Source organism: Pristis pectinata, chromosome 23, assembly GCF_009764475.1.
Source record: "Pristis pectinata isolate sPriPec2 chromosome 23, sPriPec2.1.pri, whole genome shotgun sequence".
Taxonomy (NCBI): Eukaryota; Metazoa; Chordata; class Chondrichthyes; order Rhinopristiformes; family Pristidae; genus Pristis; species Pristis pectinata.
The window spans coordinates 14,702,959-14,721,324 of record NC_067427.1 but is presented as its reverse complement, the minus strand read 5'-3'; the positions used below and the strand labels follow the sequence as shown (position 1 = coordinate 14,721,324).

Sequence of the window (18,366 nt, the reverse complement as noted above, 5' to 3'; positions counted from 1 at the left end):
GTTATTAATCTCAGTGCCTAATACATTACTGAGGATTAATATTATGCTAACTGGTATATATTTTCTTGGTTTCCACCTCTCACTTTTCTTAATTAGTGAACTGCACAATTTAGAAGAATATTTCCCAAACTGAGAGAACTTGAGAAAATTAATTCTCATTTGCAATGTTTTCAGCTACTTTCTTTAAATCCTTAAATCCTTGGAAACTATCTGGTTCAGAGGACCTGTTTGTTTTTTTTTGTGCCATTATTTTATTCTTTATTTATCTTGCTCATGTTAATTGTGGTGAGATTCTGTTTCTAATTTAATATTGAGATGTCCTGGATGCTCTTCTCTTCCTCCACTTTAAATACTGGCATAAAGCAAGTCCTCAACAGGCCATTTATTTTCTTAGTTTCTTTTACAATCTCACCAACATTCATGTTTTTATGGGCCACATTCTTTTTGATCAAATTTGTTGCGTTGATTTTGACATCCTTGCAAATGTTTTTCATGCTTCTCTGTAGCTCTGTCGCATTGTCACCTTTGTTGTTCCTCGTTCTTCCAGTCATCAAAATCTCCTCTAACTTTTTCCATGACGTATGCTTTCACTTTCTACTTTTATGTTGACTTACCTTTTTAATGTTTGTTCTTTGCCCCTAGGTCTATAAACTGATTCAGTGTCAGAAATCCATTTTGAACTCCTTTCAGTCTTAACTATTAGTGGATTTGACAATTTCCTATTGAAAGCCTCTGACTGATCACGCAGGTTAGTTTTACTTAAATCTAGAATCATTGTTGCTGTTTTGTATTTCTCCCTTTCGAAAGCTATGATGAATGCAAATCATATTGTGATCATGATTAGATAATTGTTTCTGCATCATTAGGTAGTAACTAAATCTACCTCATTATTCCTCAGTCATATTGTCTGCTCTCTTGTTGTCACTGGGACATATTGTCCTACACTAGAGTGTACACTCTTTAGAAATGTCTACCTTTTGTACAATGTTCACTCATCCATAAGTGCACAAGAAATAGAAGCAGGACTTAGGCCATTTGGTCCCTCATACCTTCTATGCCATTCATTAATATCATGGCTGATCATCTCTACATTTGCTTGTCCAACTCTAGGAATTTTGTGTGTTTCAATGAGATCATCACTCATGCTTCTAAACTTTGGTTAATGTTTCCTAATGATACAGACCCAGCATCCCAGGAATTAATGTGTTCAATCTTCATTGCACTCCCTCTATTGCAAGTATATTCTTCCTCAGATAAGAAAACCATACCTATACACAATATTTCAGATACGGACTTAACAGGGCTCTGTATTAATTCAGTAAGATGTATTTGCTCATATTCATGTACCATAGAGGCAACCATGCATTTGCATCCCTAATTGCTTACTGTATCTGCATGTTAACTTACAGTAACTTGTGCACAAGTTCCTCTGAAGACCAACTCTTTTCATTTACTCATCATTTAAAAAAAATCTGTTTTTCTATTGTTCTACTAAATTGGATGAGTTCATATTTTCCATATTATATTTTATCTACCATGTCTTTGCTCATCCAGTTAGTCTGTCTATGGCTCTTTGAAGTGTTTCTGCAATATTCTCACAACTTGCACACAGTTTTGTATCATCAGCAATCTTGAATATATTACACTTAGTTTCCTTATTCTAGTTATGGATCTGGATTGTGAACAGCTGGGGCTCTAGCACCGAATCCTGTTGCACCTAACTAGTAATTCAGCCTCCCAAATCAAAAATGTCCCACCTATTTTGATTCCCAATTTTCTATCCATTAACCAATTCTAAGTTCACACTGGTGTATTATCCCAAAATCCCATATAAACTCATTTTGTTTAATAACCTTATTGAAGTCTTTCAGAAAAAATCCGAGTGCACCACATACACTGGTACTGGCTTGTCTATTCTACTAATTCTTCAAAAAACGAACTGATTTTTCAGACACTCTTTCTCTTCCATAAATCCAGGTTGACTCTGCCCAGTCCTATTATAATTTTCTAAGTGTCCTCTTACCACTTATTAATCAATTTTAGCAGTTTCCTTCCCATTAATGTCTAAATCTGAATATGTTAAAATCTCCCATTAAAACCATCCTGCTGTTGCTACATATTTACCTAATTTCTGCATTAATGGTTTTATTAGAAGGCTTATGCAAATTCCCACTATTATTTTCTATTTCTGATTTCAACTCTTAAAATTTCAACTGCCTTCTTACCTCTCATAATTTGTCTTATCAATTTTGTATCCCTTTCTATTCCCTTTCTGTAAATTATAACTCAGAATATTTAGTTCCCATGTCAGAAAATGCTGCCATGACATTCTTTTCAAATTGAATCTTCAGATCATTTGTTTTGGATTGTATACTCCAAACCTTTATATAAAAAATGTTTCTTTCAGCCAATATCTTAACTGCAGTTTTTTGATTGCTGGAAACCTGAAGGAAACACAGAGCAGGTGCTGCCTGACCTGCTGAGTCTCTCCAGCATTTTTGTTTTTATCTCTAACTTATGATTCTGGTCACCAATTATTATTTCTTATTCCTAGTTTATTTATTTTACATTCTTAGATAGCTTTAGTGTGTAAAGGATTATTTCTGTTAATTAACCAATACATTTCCCTTTCAGAACTATTATTAATGCTACCTTTCCATCCTGAGCTCTCTGTTCCACCACCCCTGCCAACGCTACCCACTAATTTAAAGTCCTTGTGACCAACCTATTTAATCCTTTCTCTGGGATTTTGGTCCCAGTCAGATTTCTGAGGCGACTGCACCAAGAGTACGGTTCCAGAACTGGTCTTCAGTTGAAATTTCCCTTCACAGGACCCATATGTCCAAGGACAAGTTAGCCCATTTTTATCATCATATAAATCCTATATGTGACAGATGTAATTCGAAGGTGGCTTCCCTGACACATATGTTTTGGTCCTGTCTCCTTTTGGAAAAATATTGGAAAGACATTTTTAACATTATTTCATCTGTATTGATTATTGATTTACAACCTCATCCTATTACTGCAATTTTTGGGTTACCAATGATGGAATCTCACCATTTATCTGTTTCTGCTCATCGTATGATCGCCTTTGTCACATTAATGGCCAATCGATCCATTTTGTTCAAAAGAAGGATCCAATACCTCCCGCCACTCTTCAGTGGTTCTCTCAAACTATATCATGTTTAAACTTAGAAAAAATTAGGAGTGGTACTGTTGATCCTTTGCTTAAATTTGAGGAAGTTTGGAGTCCATTTATTCAATATTTCCATATGATATAAGCAGACCTTTTTCAGATCCCTTTCAATAACCCTTGAATACAGAGGAGCAGAATTAACGACATAATAATGTTTTTTTTTAATTGAAGAAATATCAGTCCAGTTTTTTTTTTGAAGTTTTTGGTTTCTTTTGGTTTATTATTAATATTTTTTTTGATTTGGGGGTTCTTTTCTCATGTAATTAAATCTCTTTTCAATTTTCCTTTTGTATTATGTTCACTTAATAAGAGAGCGGGAGGTCTAGATTACTTTTTTTTACTCCTTGTGATTACATATATTAACTGTTATGATTGTTATCCTGATCTCTTTGCACCGTATGTATAATTATTAATGTTATATATATTAATTTGTACTAATTTGAAAATTAGTAAAAAGATTGAGAAAGAAACTCCCCCTGCACCATTCCTTCAGTTATCTGTTCTCGTCCATATCCTGCTTCTCCCTATATTAATTTTCATACTGTGTGAAAATAATCCACAGATTATAATCCTTCAGGTTTTTTTCTTTAACTTGGTTCTTAGTACCTGAAACTCTCCAGTAGGACCTTTTCCTAGCCCTTCCTTTGCTGGTAATCCCAACAGGAATCACCTCAACTAGATCCTTTCCACCATATCTCTCCAATACCTTATCAAGACATCTGAAGATTTCCCTCATCTTTATGCTGGTTATGTAATGGGTCATATGAGGTTTGAAATTTTAATAAGGGATGCTACCTGTCCACATTTTTATTTAGTTTCTCACAACTACCACTTTATGCAAGCATCTCCTTCTACCACTCCTGCTCCATGGTACATTCTGTCTGTTCCTCAAGCAGTGTTTATCCTTATCTTCCTGTGGCAAGTACTTGTACTCGTTTGAAAGTCCATAGAAATTGATCCGAGCCCTCTCTATTTCATTTGGATTTGCCTTGCTCTTTACACTATCAGTCACAATAGCTCCATTCTGATCCCACACCTCTCTATGAGATAGGAAGAGAAAGAATAGAATATTCCAATAATGCAGCACAATAAGAGGGTATTTGTCATATTGCGCATGTCCATGCTTATGTTAACCCATTAGTCCTACTTCCCTACTGTTTCCCAACAGATGTGTAATTTTTTTCATTTCTTTTTTGAATGGTATTATTGTATCTCCTTCCACCGTACTTATATTTTTGATAACTACTGTATAATTGCTGTGTAAAAAGAAACTTCCCTTGTTTTTCCTTTGGTTCTTTTGCCAATAATATTGAAGATCTGGTTATCAATGACCTCCACCTTTTCTGCCAGTGGAGGTCATTGGCCTGAAATATTTACCTTTTTTTTCTCTTCCCAGTCCAGCATCATCTCCCTTTCCACCTACCTGAAGTCACTCATCCTTGGCAGCTTTCTAGTAAATTTCTTTCTGTAAAGGGTGACATTCATAAATTTTATGGAGAAGCAAATTAAACTAAATAGTAATGATACATCAAAATGCTGTAGATCCTGGAAATCTGAAATAACATAGAAAGTTTTTGATAAACATGTAAGGGCAGGGATCATCTCCAGAGAAAGTCAACCCTTCAGGCAGGTTTCCTCAGGAAAGAGTACAGGAAAGAGTTTGAAAAGAATCAAGTATAATGTTTCAGAAAAAGCACAAGGGACAGAGAGGACAAAAGGGAAGCTCTGGTAGGTTGAAGACCAGGAGAAACTGAGTGACAGAAGTGGTTGTGGTGCCGGCTAAAGGAGGCTGGGAAAGGCTGGCAGTGGTATTGATGAGAAGAAGTCTGACCTCACGATCTACCTTGTTGTGACCTTGCACCTTATTGCACTGCACTTTATCTGTAGCTGTGACACTTTACTCTGTACTGTTCTTGTTTTTACCTGTACTACACCAATGCACTCTGTACTAACTCAGTGTAACTGCACTGTGTAATGAATTGACCTGTACGATCGGTATGCAAGACAAGTTTTTCACTGTGCCTCGGTACAAGTAACAATAATAAACCAATACCAATATCAATGTGGAAAGTATCAGAAATGATGGAGGCGATGAGTTGAATATTGAGGCTGACAGAGTGATAGGTGAGGCCAAGGCAAAGCCCATCCTTGTTCTGGGTGGGAAGAGAGGGGATGAGTGCAGAAGTGCACAAAATGGAATAAACATGGATAAAAATACAGTGAACCACAGGAAAGGGGAAACAGTGGTTCAGAGAAAAGTAAGGCACATGGAAGGCACAGGTGTGAAAGATGGCATTGTGGGAAAAGATCCAGCACAGAGAGAAATACTGGAAGAATGGAATTAAGTCTTTGCTGGAGGCAGGGTGATAATAATGGGTGATAATAATGATACTGTAGTATTTTGTCATAAACATTTAAAAAACTTTAGGAATAAAATTACATCAATGGCAGTGACTGGTTATGCTGTGAAATGCAACAGCCATTATATTCCAATCATGATCTACAATCAGAATCAGAATTGGATTTATTATCACTGACTTAAATGATGTGAAATTTGTTGTTTTGCAGAAGCAGTACAGGGCAAGGAAAGAGATTTCTACAAATTACAGAAATAAATAAATAATGTGAAAAAGAATAAGAAGGTAGTGTTCAGGGACTGTTCAGAAATCTGATGGCAGAGGGAACAGAGAAATGTGATGAATGCTTACTTCATTACTTTTATTTTTGCAAGTGTTACTCAAGGGAATAATTGTAGTTCAAGTATGCTATATTTTAAATAAATCCAAATAAACTGGTCCATGTAAAGCACATTTGAACCCAGTCATTTGCTGTTTCTGCAGATACTGAAATCTGGAGTGATGGATAAAATGCTGGAGGAACACAGCAGGTCAGGCTGCCTGATCTGCTGAGTTCCTCCAGCACTTCAAAGTCAAAGTTGAGTTTATTGTCATATACACAAGAACATGTATGCACAGATGCAATGAAAATTCTACTGCAGCAGCAGCATCAAAGGCACATAGCATCATTGGTATTGGTATTGGTTTATTATTGTCACTTGTACTGAGGTACAGTGAAAAACTTGTCTTGCATACTGATCGTACAGGTCAATTCATTACACAGTGCAGTTACATTGAGTTAGTACAGAGTGCATTGATGCAGTACAGGTAAAAACAAGAACAGTACAGAGTAAAGTGTCACAGCTACAGATAAATTGCAGTGCAATAAGGTGCAAGGTCACAACAAGGTAGATCGTGAGGTCAGACTCCTTCTCATTATATAAGGGAACCGTTCAATAGCCTTATCACAGTGGGGCAGTAGCTGCTCTTAAGTCTGGTGGTACGTGCCCTCAGGCTCCTGTATCTTCTACCTGATGGAAGAGGAGAGAAGAGAGAATGACCTGGGTGGGTGGGGTTTTTGCTTATGCTGGCTGATTCACCAAGACGAGAGCTAAAGACGGATTCCAAGGAGGGGAGGCTGGTGTCCGTGATGCACTGGGCTGTGTCCACAACTCTCTGCAGTTTCTTGCGGTCCTGGGCAGAGCAGTTGCCGTACTAAGCCGTGATACATCCAAATAGGATCAGATACACATTTACAAGAAAAATCATAAATTGTACACAGTTTTTACAAACATTTCGTGTGTTGCTCCGCATTACAACAAGAGCTTGTTAGATTTAGAGGAAACAAGGGGCCTGGGCAATGGGCAGGAGAATGGTGGTGTGGTGGTAAAATCAGCTATGATCATGTTGAGTGGTAGGGCGGGCTCGAGGGGCTGAATGGCCTGCTGCTGCCCCTGTTTCTCACGTCCCTGTGAGACTTTGCCACCTCTTTGTACTTCTGGCACCTCCTGCGGCTGGAAATAACAATGAAGTGACGCAAGACACGCTCACCGCTTTGTTTACTAATGGGCGGGGCCTGTTGCTGGGATACGCGCATTACCCTCCAGCGGTGGTGACGTCACGTCCGTTGTTAAGCGCGCTGACTTCCGGTGCGGTGCAAGCTGCGCTTGTTTCTCTGGCGCTCAGGCAGGCAGTGAAGGGGGGAAAGGAGGAAGGGCAAGAGGGACGGGCAGCGACACACGGCAGGCGGAGAGAAGGTAAAGGAGGCTCCGTGAGTCCGCCGCGTTGGCCGCGGGGTGTCGGCTGAGGAGGAGGGAGAGGAGTGGATGCTGTAGGCCGGGGGAGTTGCCGGGCAGTCACCTAGCGACGTGCAGACGGGACTTTTCTGCGCGGGTCGGGGTGGGGGCACTGCCAAAGCGAACGGGCGCACCGGCCGACCCAGCGGCGAGCCCTGAAGTTTGCAATGCGAGAATAAACTTCAGCAAAAAAAGTTTCCTCGTTAAATGCGTCCCGTCCCCTGCTCTGCAGACCCTGTTAGGGGTGCTGTAAATATTCTGAATGCCCGGTTGCTCTGCTGCTGTTCAAACTCTTCTCCCTCCCACCTCCCACCCTGCCCTCGCTTCAGAAGTTGCCTAAGTGCTTCCTGCTCGATGAAACGCACTTGTTCAGGATCTGGGCATTTGTAGGTTGCTGATCAATGCACGTTTTGAGGCAAGTTGTTTATTATCGTTGGTAACTATTAAAACCCTTTATTTCTGACTTTTTAAAAGTAGCAGTAACGCTTGGGTTATAATACTTCAATTCATAGTTTTTCATCTTGAAGGACCAACCATCACAACGCACGCTTACGGCGCCATATGGAGGAACTGTTCTTTCTGCAATTATTGCGGTAGAAAATAATCCACATTTTGCAGTTATGTTCGAAAAGAATATTTACATTCCAGAGCACATACTTTGGCTACGTAACCCTGTTTTACTGTAGTATCTGGGAGGGTCCCTTTAAAAAGTGACAATGACTTGAATTTTTTTACGATAATGAAATATGCAGTTAAACATGTTATTATTAATATTAAAAACTTGGTATTTCCAGATACCTGTATACAGAATACTGGTGGCTTTTATTTGTTCATTTCATTGATGTTGCTTAAATATTAAGTTAGCATTTTTGCTTTATGTTCCACCTGTTTAAAGTAAATTCATCAAGGCATTGCTGGTGTAACGTGATTTTAATCTGAATTCTTTTGGTAGTACCACCAGTAAATCACATGATAAGTGAGTCATGACATTCTGAACCTCAAAGTCCAGGCAACTTGGCTTTAGTTCACTTAGATTTTCTGGTTTATCTGTCTTGCTTTAATTATTTCCACTTAAAACCTAAATGAGAGCACCAAGCTGGTTGTAACTCCCTGCCAAGGCTTTCGTGGTGTTCACCTTAAGTGACTAACAAAAAAAAATAAACCTTGAACATCTTTGCTATAAAATGGTATCAAAATTCGCTTGTGAATCATTTGTTTCAGTTTACTGATATAATCTCTTCAGTTTTGTACGTAATGCTGCTGTGGGCATGTTGCCATAGAATTGGGTTCAATATTTCTAGTGCAACTAAAAGGTGCAACTGGAGGTCACTGAATTTCCTTGGCAGAATGGTAACTGAGCTATCAATTTTTATAAAATATAATTTTGCAGTTATGTTTTGAAACCAGGGTTCCAGTTTTTCTGGAAGGGAAGGAAGTTGCATTGACTAGATGGATTGTTACTGAGACTATAAATCAGTTTGTCAAAAGCATCTGCCTTGGTGATACTGAGTGAGACTGTCTGAAAGCAGATATTTTGAATTATTATCAAAATTCAGGAATATAAGAAATATTGAAGTAATGAAAGGCTAGATTTTTGGCTCAGTCAAAATATTGTTCTGATGCTCAAACTCCATGTCTAGAGTCTAACTGCAATCCGAATAGCACTGATCTGTGAGTTATTTGCATTTTGACATTTCCAAGTTTTTAACAAAATTTTGAAAGCCTCAGATGTTTGGTTAGTATTTTAAATGAATTTTCTCCACTGTGGATTAGTGACTTAAGAATTTGCACAATATAATCTTTTATTTACAAAGAAACTACAGTTTAAAAAGCTGCTGATCACAGGTGTTGTCTGACTAAGCAGTTCACAGCAGAGATGCATTTTCAATTTAAATATCTCTGCACATGCTACAGCCAAGAATTGAAAATTGAAATCCACCAAACTGTATAAGCTCAGTGCTTAGATGTGATTGGAACTGTTTGGGTCTTTATTCTAGAATGCATGAATGGCAAACCTCTTGAAGCCTTAAAATGGATTTTTTTTTAGGAGTCATTAAAACATGCAAAAGACAGTATAATCTTAGATTTCAGTTCCTGGATAGGGAGGGGGTGGAGTGTGAAGTTTTAAAAATAGTAATTAAATTTAGTATTTTAACAGTATGAAGCATTCTAATATACATATTTGCATAAACTGCTGGCACCAAGATCAAGGCTTCTGGCTGGAAGTGTGTGCATAGATGCATCCAAAAAATATTATTGTTCCTTGAGGCACTCCATTTACTTCCTCTCACAGGCTTTCTTTCAGATGTTGTCATTGTTTTAAATCTTTGCATTTGGGGCCATTCTTACTGCTGCTATTCTTTCAATCAAGACACATGCACCTTGTTGAAGATGTATATGCATTTAAATTACTACCCTCTTCCATCTGTGTCAACAATAATTTTGCTGTTTTAATTACATCCCCATAGTTCTATAATTAGCATTTTCAAAGTCAAGATTATCCCTTATTTCCTTATTAAATCCTACAAGTTCCCTGAAGTTATCGATAATGAAATGCTGAAATGCGCGCAAGTGGTATTGCACAAGATGGTGGAAGGATTTTGTATATCTTCCACTTGAAAGTTTAATATTTTTCATAAACTTTGGGATGCATTTCAATGAAGTGGTCGGTTCAGCTGATGAACTCAAGAAATTTTGTTATAAAACTCCTATATCTAGAGAGCAAAGTGCTGATACAATGGGCTACTGCTTATTCTGTTGCATAGACTTTAATTTTTGAATTGTCTGAATCCTGCAAAGCACCTTTTAATATTATGATAGATGGAACCCACAATATCAGTAGGAAGAGTTGTTAACTGAAGTACATTGATGTGGCTGTGCCACTGTATGGTTGGCTGTACTGTGAGAGACAATTTGCTCCACAATTCCAGAGACTAAGTTTAGTGAAATGTGCAAACTGAAAGAGACGGACATCTGTCTGACACTCTTGTGTCTACAGAAATATGGAATTCACACTGCTGTTCTGAGAAAGGCTTCTTTTATCTCGTTTCTGACCCAAGCTGTTAGAAATGCTAACAATTGGGAGTTGTTTATTTGCATGTGGAATTTCATGTCAATACAGAATTAGCTTGGTTCAACAATAAAGAGCAGGTGTTGGAAGCTTTAAAGGTTTTTGCCCTCTGCTTATACATGCTGTTGTGAATGTATAATTCTGTTGAACTTCCTTTTCACCTGAAATTTTCTTCATGTAACTCATTGTAATGAGAGTTGTATGAATATAGTTCAAGACTATTACTTGGTAACACCTGAAAGGTTATATCTATTAACTAACACAATTGCAAAGACAGGAGAGGGAAGGAGAGCTGAAGTCCTTGTTTGCTCAGGTCAGCAGAGAATGGGCAATGTGAAACTTGAAGGGAAAGCCACAATTTCAATTTTGTCTGGTGAAGTACTACCTTAAGCACCAACTTCCAGCCATGAAGGCACTTGTATTCAGGGACAGATAAGCTAGTCAGTTCAGATAACACCAGCAGATGTTGGCAGGTGGACCACTGGAGACAGACTATGGTTTGGGAAGGATAGTCAAGTTGTGCCTCATTTGATCATCAGCACATTGACCATGAGCTGATAATGAATACATGCAGGGTTCAGCTTGTGGCACAGAGGGGTAAAAAGAAAGGGAAACACAAGAAACAGCAGGCATATGCCGTTTGGGCTTGAGAGTTCTCTGCCATTCAGTAAGAACAAAGCTGATTCAGCCTTCGCCTCAGACCAATTACTCTGTGACTCCTTAGTATATTCAGTATCAATTGACCTCTGCCCTGAATATATTCAATGACTCCACCTCTCCAGGGTGGAGTATTCCAAGGAATTATGAGCCCCTAAAATTCCTCCTCATCTCCATCTGAAATGGGTGACACCTATTTCTCAAATTATGCCCCTTATTTGTAGACACCCCATCTGGAGGAAGCATCTCCTCAGCATTTGTTCTCAGTTCCCCTCTCAATTTGGTGACTCTAGGCAATCGTATTCTCCTAAACTCCAATGAAGAAAGGCCAATTTGCTTAACCCTTCATCCTAGGAATCAGTTTACTGAACCTTCTCTGCACTGCCTCTAATAGGAATATCTTTTCTGTAAGTTTTCATCTTTTGTACTCCATACACCTTGCAATAAAGGCCAGCATTCCATTAGCCTTTCTTATTACTTGATGCAGGAGCATGTTAACTTTTTCTTCATGTTAGGGCCACCACATTTTGTGGTCTCACTCAGGTTAAATAATAACTTGTTTATTCTTCCTTCCAAAGTGGATAACTTCATATTCTCCTTACATATTCCTTTGCCACTCACTATATCTATCTCTCTTCTGTTGTAGACACTTTAAGTTCTCTTCACAGCTTGCTTAAACATCTATTTTGTTTCATCAGTAAATTTGACTACAGGTAACCCTCATGTCACGGGGATGAGGTGGGGGGGGGGGGTGGGTGATGCCTTCCTAGAAAACAGTTTTAATGCAAATTTAGACCCCCCCCCCCCACCATAAAGCAGAGTCATCTGAGCAAGTGTGGTTTAAGTGAATGTAATTGTGAATTTTATTCCATATCTCAAATTTTTGGGTAGTGATTTGTGAAGTCTGAGAGGTCAAATTTACATTTGGGGTTTTCCCGGTCCCCTGACATCACTTGTTAAATTTGATTTTATTTTTAATGTGGGCAATCAGAATTGTGGGCCTCTTGGAAGAATCCATGCATTGAATGGTATTCTATTGTCAGTTGTTATATTAAGGTTATGTAATCTCTGGTCTCAAGTAAAGGTATTTCATCACAGAATTAGGAATACTTTTGTTTTGTCACTTATAAAAAAAAATCCCTTGTCAGGAGCTGCAAAGCCAGCAGAAATTCTATTGTCCAAAGCTAGTTTTCTTGGAGAATACCTACAGCTTGTTTATCAATCCTGCAGGTTTCTCGTAGAGACCAAGTTCCAAGATATTTGATAGACAATTGTTAATTCTGTTGCATTCTGACTTTTATTCATGGCAATCATTAACATAGTCTTTATGAAAGTGAAAGTGTATGTTTGTATCATATGCAGAAAAAAAAACACAAAACACTCTGCAAAATGTTTTGTGATACATTTTGAATTGGCCTCTGATAGCCTGTGGAAACATTTAGTGATCAGTTTGTAAAATCTTAAATTACTGTACAGTAAAAGAATGCTGCAATGATTGTGGATTTCTGTTAAGAAGTAAGAATCTTTCTTGAGCTGGGAGTGTGAGAATGTTAGGCAGTATTGATTTAATCTGTATTTTTAGTAGAGCCAGAGGTTGGCAGTTTCCATTTCCCTACCGTGGATGTGTCCTCGTGAAAGAGGTATTAGCTTGGGTAATGGGGATTGTTCTGGTTGCAATATCAGGTATTCAATGGCTATCTTTCATATTCTCTGGCAATCACTGGGTGACTTGCTTCATTGCCTCTCTGCGCTGGCATTCAGCACTGCATTGCACAACTTTTAGAAGAGATGTTTAAGTGTGGCCTCTTAAGTGGCTGTAATAAGCCCCTTGTCATTCTTTTGAAGAAGAATAGGGTCTTTCTCCCTGGTGACCTGGCTAATATTCAACCCTCAGCTGACATGCTAAACTTGATTATTTTTTTGTTTGTGTGGACAGTCAGAATTGTAGGCATTTTGGCAGAATCTACACATTGACATCAGAACATTGCCATAATTGGAGGAGTAGATTGATTTTTTTTAGAAAGCCATTGTAATAATTTAAAATTTGATTTAATTTATTAAAATTTAATGCACTGCTCCACCTGATTTAGATGCGAGCATGGAAACCCATGGATTAAGATCTAGCTTTTAGCAAGAAGTTACTTTTGAGTTTTAGGGAGAAGTTAAAATGACTGAATTCCAAGATGAATATAAACCTGGGTAAACCTTTTTGCATCATGATACCTTTGTAATCACAGACTAGTTTAAATATATGGGTTTAAGTTTAATATATCACTAGAAGGGTTACTTTATAGTAAGAATTAGAAAGACTAGAAATGACGTGTTTTTTCTCGTGTGGCAGTTTCAATTGGTCTTGCCTCTAAATTGCTATTCGTTCTGAGCAGCAGGGGAATCATCTGAATTCCTTGACATTGAAGTGACAGTATGTGTGATTCCTGTTTTGCTGCTGATTAAACATGAAGTCTTTTATTTGAATGACCTGGAATAAAAGGTTAAGTAAAATATACAGATTTGGGTCGTTGTCACAGTTAGCGAGGATGATTTAAAAAGAACACACTGTTTGCCCTCCTGAATCAATTCACAACTTCCCAAATCAATGGAAAGTAATGGTTTCAGTTCATGGGCTGAAAATATCTTTTGCTGCTGGTTCTGTTAATTAATTGTTCTTAAAGCACAGTATGATCCATCCAGGTACTCTGTATGCACTTTAACTTCCATCATCTAGCGTAACAAAAGTAGGGTTCATTGCTGACTATTAACTAGCAAGAATCTGTATTTAAGATGTCCTCACTTTTCTTAAACTCATTTTTAAAAAAAATTCTCATCTCTTGTAAGTTCGTCATTACTTCGTCATTTCAAGTTGTTGATCATCGAACGTCTCCCTCCCAAAAATTTGTATCTATTTTTGTAGAGAAGGTGATGGGGCAGACGTGGAGGGCATTAATGATACAAGATTGACCATGGGTGATGGCCTGGAAGTGTGCTTTTAACTTGTTTTTAAAATGAGATGCTGATCAGTGCTAAAACAGTGTGGGGGAAGATTACAGCTGGCAAAGCAACTCTAGGCATTGATGGCATTTATTATAGTAATGGAAATATCCACTTAGTAAAATGGCTGAAGAGCCATAACGTGGATTTTATCTATGAAGATATTTCCAGGTAATCACTTTTCCAGAGAATTTACAGCACAGAATTTGACCATTCAGCCTACTTGGTCCACGCCAGAGTTTATGTACCACACAAGCTTTCTCCCCTGCTACTTTGTCTGCTTCTCTCAGCATATCCTTCTAACCCAGTTTCTCTTGAATGCTTATTTAACGGCCCTTAATTGCATCTGTTTTTCGGCATGTCTGTTTTGGAAGTGCTATATTCTTGCAATGTTTTATTTTAGTCTTCCCTGACTATCCTCTTGGTGATTTTTTTTTCATCCTAGTTTCCCCACATCTTCCCCTGTAATTATTAAGGATTTCAGTAATATCATCCCTCAACTAGTTTGTTTCCAGGGTCATCTTGATCTATCCAATCTTCCTGATGAGCTTATCTTTACAGTTCTGACATCCTGTTACATTTCCTGCGTTTGTTATCATTTTTACAGTACAACAACTAGAATTAAGCACAGTACTCCAGGTGTGGCCTAAACAAGTGCTGTGCAAGTTTAACTAACTTCCCTTTTCAATTCTGGTTCATAATTTTCTGGCTTTTGTAACTGACTTGCAATGGATATTAATGCAGAATGTTCATATTTTGCTTGGTGTTTTAATTTTTGAAAATAGATTTGTGTGCATTGTTTGCAAAAAAAAATTTAGCAAGTTTGCAGAAGGGATCCCACAATGTGATGAAATTCAACCCACCAAGTCTGCTCTTTCCAGAAATGGCGAATGCATTCAATTGCACTCATTTATAATTAGACCTAGAATAGTTAATACCCAAATAAATAAACTTTCACAGGCCATCCTGGCAATCCTTTTATCTGGGATAATTTTTTTCACAAAATATTCATCATCACTATCCCCCCCCCTTAATCTCGCCTCCCATTTATTTATAAGGCTGTGTTTTCTCAAATGTATTAGGTTAAAATATCTGGCTATCCTACAAAGATTATCACTAGCCTCTTAGTTGTAACATTGGCAGGTAATTACTGCAACTTGAATACTTAAGTTAACTTAATACGTCATTCCACTCCTGTAATCTGTACATATGAGGTTCCCACAACGCAGGAAGGTTCTAGTACAGTTCATCAAAGTGCAAATTTGGCAAAAATTGACATGGCTCCATGAATTCTAGCTTCCATCCAGTATTCTGCCTAAGAAGCATTTTCTTGTGAGGCTAGTCTGTGTTGTTTGACTGATGTAAATCAATTTTACCTAATGTCCATACATGTGCATTTTCTCATGGCCTAAATTACTTGAATACTTAGAGCAAGGAGAGGTTGCTTGCTATTTTTGGGAGTTAACAATCCATTTACTCAAATGTTTTGCCTAAAGCAGAAAAATTCTGCAGAGAAGTTGATAACTAGGGAACATTTATTGTTTGCTGGACGCATTAGAGACAAGTGCAGGAAATATTTTTTCACCCAGAAGCTGGTGCCTGGCACTTGTTGCCTGAAGGAGTGGTCAAGTTAGAGAACTTTGTTACATTTCACTTTTTACGGACGACAAGCCAAGAGGTAGGAAGTGGAAGTAACCTTAATGATTCCTTTTTTTTTTAACTGAATTGAGACTGGACAGAGTGACTTCTGATAGATCTTAATACAGGGATACCATATATTTTAGATTTACGGTGACTGAAACTTGGCTTTAATGAGTAGTCAAAAAATGGGTCCTAGAATCATTGGATTATAAGATGATGTAAAGGACTAGAGAAATGGAGAGGCTTCTGGAGACAACCTAAAAGGAATGGACAGGTTTCAAGGCAAAATTCTGAAATTTAGAACATTGAAGCCAGTTTAAATTGGGATGAGAATGAGCAGGAACCAGTGTCCATTTTGTGAGGGCTGTTAACACGTGTATTTCAAATTCTTGGAGTCATGGAATCATACAGCATAGAACCAGGTCCTTTAGCCCACCATGTCCTTGCTGACCATATGGGTCAACAAAATGTGGGAAATTTTATTGCTTGTCCTTCCAAGATAGGAAAGCAGAAGCTTTTCTATTATTAAAGTTGTTGCTCAGTGAACAGTTTCCAACAATAATTTGTTCATCCCCAAGATCTAACAACTGGAATCCCTTAATCTTCTGTTGCCTGTGGGGTTGGTATTGCCATATCATCACTTGGCGATCTATTTTCTCATAGCCTTGGCAGTCTTCCGTTATAATTTTGAACCTTTTGGTTGTAGGCTATATATCTATAAATTTAAAAGAATTCCTTCCTGCACAAGATCCACTGCAGCTTTGGTTTAAGAACTGGCATTGCTTATAAAAACGATGGTACTTGTTGACCCATTCATTTTTTTTCTCCTCAGCAGTTGACTCTTAAGATACAATTTATAATTTTACTTTACACTGGAAGTGCAGTTGACCACATTAGGAGAAATATGTAATATTTAAAAATTGGAGTCGGTTGCAGGTATTTGACATGGATGTGGTGAACCAGAGGGCCTGTTTCTCTGCTGTCTCTCTAAAACTGAATAATTCTAAATAATTTTAAGTGGCATTGGATCTATCCAAATTCCAGTTCTGAATTTAGAGGTTACAAAAGTTGTAAATTACAAACTTGGTTCTTTTTGGCTTAGGAATGTTGTTCTTATGGGGGGGGGGGGTGTGTGGTGGTGGGGTAAGTTCTGTCCTTAATAAAACTATGAAAGTTAATGCTCATCAAAAAGATGTCTTAAGAGTTAATGGTAATCACCTGATTCAAGCCACTGCCTTGTATAATTTTAAAACTTGATAGAATTTTCATTCTGAGGCAGAGATTTGGTTTGTGGCTATTACAGTAAGTATTTTGATGCTTTTTCTGTTAAGATTGGGGCAGGAAATGACATTTTCTTAATCTTGAGAAACCTCATGCATTGTACTTTTGCAAGATTTTGTAATTTATATGCTGCAGACTTCTTCACTTGGGGGGAAAATATGTGCATGCCTGTCTTAGTAAGGTCTTTGGCACCAGTGTTCTAATGACAAGGGACTTTTGCTTCTGCTTTTTTTTCCTGTAAATGTTACATTTTTGTGTTTTTTCAAAAAGTTTTGCTTTTATTTTAGAAGTGCCTTTCTAATTCTGGTTCGTCCCTGAAATTAATTGCTCTGCTATTGATGAGCTTGCATCAGCTGCAAGGTCCTAAATGTTGGAATTCTCTTTCTAAGCTTTTCCACCTTTCTTTTCACTTGAGTAGTTTAAAAGTAACTATTTTGACCAAGTTTTTGGTGATTTGCCCTACTATCTCCATGAGTGATTCAGCATCCTTTGGTTTGGAAACACTCCTCCTGAGAATTGCTCTTAAGGGTTTTGCTGTTTTGAGGTTGTATACAAAATGCTTTTGTTAATGTTTTTGTGCTGGTATTCAAACACAACATTTTGGATGCTGAGAGGATATTTCCTCTTGTCGGCAAATCTTGAACTGGGGATGGAGTTTCAGAGGAAAGATCATGCATCTAAGAAAAGATGAGCACTTCCTTCTCGGGGTTGTGTAGCTTTCCAGTTCTCTAACCTATTAAAGGTTGAGATACTTGTGTACCATAGTGCAGTTGAGGGTTATGGAAACTGGCAGGAGAGTGGAATTGAGGCCCAAATCAGACTGCATAATAATGGTGGAACAAGCTTGGGGTTTGTTTAACTACTTGTCCCATTTTGTGTTTGTTTGTAAAATGTTGAATTTGACACTGAAATAACTTTAATTTGAGAATGAAACAAAATGACTACATTTGGTAAATTTCATGTCTGTACTTCATTTTAAAATCCTTAATGTTCTACCCCTTCACCATCTCTTTTCCCTTCACCCCCCCCCCCCCCCACCACCCTCACCATCACAATAGACTGTCAAGAAACTGTCCACCCTCTCCCCTTAATTGAAAGTGGTGTAGTTCAAGGTAGTTGATTCTAGCAATTGATTCTTTTTGTCTGGTGTTTGCTTAACTTCAGGGTGCATTTCAGTATGTTGATGTGCACATGCACGCAAAATACAATTTGCCCACAGATGCTGAAAATATAAACATTTTTCTGATTATTTTTGGTCCTGTTCTTGTACAGAATACAATAAAAATTGAGGAATTCTGCAGTTTGTTTTTCCATAATGAACCATACAAACACATAATCTGTTTTAGATTCTAGATGATTTGAAGGATAACTCTACATCCCAGATTTAAGATAATTTGGTGA

The 18,366-nt window shown here is 37.8% G+C and overlaps 1 protein-coding gene across 4 annotated transcripts in view; it reads left to right on the top strand.

Moving 5' to 3' along the window:
• Positions 1 to 7,154: 7,154 nt before the first annotated feature.
• The window catches only part of LOC127582027 (nucleus accumbens-associated protein 2-like), a 63,991-nt gene continuing 52,779 nt past the window's right edge, over positions 7,155 to 18,366 (top strand). Inside the window, exon 1 of one of the 4 annotated variants that reach the window (XM_052036957.1) lies at positions 7,155 to 7,289. The gene's annotated coding sequence lies outside the window, so the exon portion shown is untranslated. Of the gene's footprint in view, positions 7,290 to 7,900; positions 7,922 to 17,791; positions 17,815 to 18,366 lie in introns of those variants that run through there. The other 3 variants (XM_052036956.1, XM_052036958.1, XM_052036959.1) reach the window with 3 other exon arrangements.